This window comes from Micropterus dolomieu, linkage group LG10 (assembly GCF_021292245.1).
Source record: "Micropterus dolomieu isolate WLL.071019.BEF.003 ecotype Adirondacks linkage group LG10, ASM2129224v1, whole genome shotgun sequence".
Classification (NCBI taxonomy): Eukaryota; Metazoa; Chordata; class Actinopteri; order Centrarchiformes; family Centrarchidae; genus Micropterus; species Micropterus dolomieu.
Window position 1 is genome coordinate 2,179,589 of NC_060159.1, and position 3,214 is coordinate 2,182,802.

Consider the following 3,214-nt stretch of genomic DNA (forward strand, 5'->3'; position numbering starts at 1 on the left):
ATCTTTATATATCTTTTAGTTTGTCAGTGCGTTTTGTGGTGTTAGGAATTGTTTTTCTGTGCATTTCCACACTAACTCAAACCTTGCGTACATGTACACCACCTCCTGAGCTGGCGTAGGATTTGAGCGTGCCATACACCAACGTCCATATTGATAAATCTCTCTAAGTCACCGTGGTTTTGGGTGTACGCTGGAAATTTGGTGTACGCACTTTTCATAAATGAGGGCCACTGTGACTATGGCCACTTGCTTGACCTAGTCTTGACCTGTGGTCTCTCTTTCTCTGACCTAGCAATCTCACCACACCTGTCAACTCTGACTCTAACTTGAAATAAAATATCTTATTTCAAGACCAAAACTGTGGGAAAATGTGAGGTATGTGTTACCATCCTAACTTTCACTGGATGTAAAACCGACAGTTTCAAATGCATCCAAAAATGTGACATTGCTAATTAAAAAATGCTGTTGCAGTTAACGGCTGTCACCCCTTCGCGCTCCCCTTCACATGGACGTGAATGTAGGAGGATATGTCAGCAAAACCTTTGTAAGTAGCCAATGTGTAAGTTGGGTTCACCGTTAGCCAATGTCAGCTGCATACAGCCGTGGAAGCGCTCCCTCATTTGGGTGAGAGCGCTAGCCAAGAGATGTGACAGCAGAGAGAAGAGACGACTCCACTTCTATGAAAAATGTACATTAACTTAGTTGCTCTGTAGGGATGGGGATCTAAAAGGACCCGGTTCCATCCATCGTCAACCGCTTATCCTGCATACAGGGTCGCGGGGGGGCTGGAGCCAATCCCAGCAGACATCGGGCGCAAGGCGGGGTACACCCTGGACAGGTCGCCAGTGGACCTGGTTCCAAACTTTCTCAAAACCCAGAAATCAAGGTCCGAGCGTATCGATACGGCTATCGAGACTAGTGGACCGGGTGCTATAATGTAACGTTATGTCTCGAGTGTCGAATGTGGTTTAACTTGAAACGCGATGAATAAGAAAACTAAGGTTTTTTGTCATCACTGTTTTTGTCAGGACTGTTTCTCATCAGCACACACACACACACACACACACAGCGGCAGCAGAGAGAGGCCGCTCCGTCGCCGTGGAGACGGTGAAGCTAAGTTAGCTTCAAACTACTCGAGTTGCCGACAGCTACGCTCGTTACTGTAAGTACGTGCAATAAAACATCACGAGTAAAAATACATTACTGTATCAGCACACCTAAACATGTAGAAGGGTCCATTTAAAGAGCTCTGTCCTCCAGTCATCCAGTACGTTTTATACAAGCACAGCTAACGTTAGCTTGGCATTAGCCAAATGTTACAAACAAGCTAAATAGAAAGCTGTCTGTCTGGAGCACAGACTGGTCTGTAGTCTTAAAATCTGGCACATTGTTGTAAACTCAGCTGTTCCTCCTTCTCCCAGGTAACCTTACCTGCAGGCGGTGAATAACAGCAGATTCATTCTTTCTGAACGTCACTCACTGTTGTGATGTCACATATTGAGTTTATATATAGTGAGTTTGCTGTTGTAAAGATTAATGTTGCTGCTCTAGAAACAACATTTAGATGTATTTAAAATATTAAATTAAAAACCAGGCAACTAATGTGCACACTTCAATTTATGTTTATTTATCGCAAGTGATATGTAATTTCAATATATAACAATGTTATTGCACATTGAATATTGTCCTCAGGCCCGTTGGGTCTGTTCTTACCAAATAACTGTCACCAAATAATAGTAAAGCATCGACAGTGGTATCGATAAAGACTCGGGTCGTTAAGCAGTCTCAATAAGGGTATCGATATTAAAAAAAATTAACGATCCTCATCCCTATTGCTCTGTATGTTTGGGTGGTCTAGATTACAACACTACATTTACCACACTTAATACGCAAACATAGCCCAAAACTTAGTGACATTCAGTATACCACATCAACGTCAGTAAGGGACATATAGGCTGTATAGCTGGTGAGCACTTCTTCAAAAGGGGAGTGAAGCACTTAAGGGCAGTCTGGATTTCCAGCATGCGCCTCCTCAGCTCCTCTTTTACTGTATTGGCTCACCCCTGAACAAAAACTCTGCTTTCAACTGCTCAAATAAACATCCTTCAGAACAGTTTTGGCTAACTGAAGGGCATGACAAAGTGAACACTTCTGCCCCAATGTGTGATCCAAATTCTGAGAGTGGAGAGCACTTTTTCCTTTGTTTCTCTGGTCTTTTCCATTAGAGCCATGGGGTGAACACCATGCTAGGATCAATACAGGCCCCATTAGGGACCCCTATTGGGTCTGGCTTCTGAGCATCGACCCACCCACCCCGGTCTGTGAAGAGACCCTACAGGCCACAACCGGCTGCTACAGCACTCGTCCATCTCTCCATCGAGCCGCAGCTCCTAAAGGTGCATCACACACATTACTAACCTCTCATGCATTCTAGCTGAGCACTGTTATTATTCCAGTGATTACTGAATACTGTGCATGTTTATCTGCTGTGTTTATCGAAATCAAGCTTCCTGTGAGAGAACAGCCAAGCAGCTGTTTGCCAGTGGGACGGGACTATAATGCATTCAGAGTTGCAATGGATTGTGGCTGATTTCTGAGGCGTTCGAATTTCATTTGCAAATGTGTTTGTGCAAAATAAAGCAGGGATGAGACAGATGTTAACAATTGATGTTATTTCTATGAAAATCTGCACATCTACACAGTCTAATAATTCCTAAAGAAATGGCATATCACGACTGTATCTCAGTCTGTGAGTAATCTCCAGGCAGCGCTTCTACAGCAACTGCAAACAGTAAATACTAATCTATTGTTTTATTTGCCCGACTCCACTCACCCAGGCCTTTGGGATCTTCCATCTATTCATTCGTCATGAATAATGTGGCACATCTCATGTCAAATGGAAAGATAATAGTGTCACAATGCTGGCCTCCATCTCCGCACAATTTTTAACAGGCTATTCTGTGATTTCCCCACAACTTCATGCCTCAGATTGCTGCCCAGTAAGAGGGTGATTTGCAGAGAAGCACATCCTGACCGTACAGGCATACACCCACACAAATCAGTCTTGTTGACCTGTTGACTGCTGGCATGCGACTGATCAGTCCTGATTGGACTGTTTGTTCACTTCCTGCAGCTCTACAGACAAGATGCTGGATCCAGTGTTGCCTTAAGGGAGAATCACTGGCTGTTTACTATGTACAATGTCAATGAACAT

At 43.8% G+C, this 3,214-nt stretch overlaps 1 long non-coding RNA gene across 1 annotated transcript; it reads left to right on the forward strand.

Moving 5' to 3' along the window:
* Positions 1-1,088: 1,088 nt before the first annotated feature.
* Positions 1,089-2,655, forward strand: LOC123978221. Its single transcript, XR_006826900.1, has 3 exons — positions 1,089-1,162; positions 2,226-2,396; positions 2,507-2,655. It is a non-coding gene; the product is annotated as an uncharacterized LOC123978221 (long non-coding RNA).
* Positions 2,656-3,214: the final 559 nt, after the last annotated feature.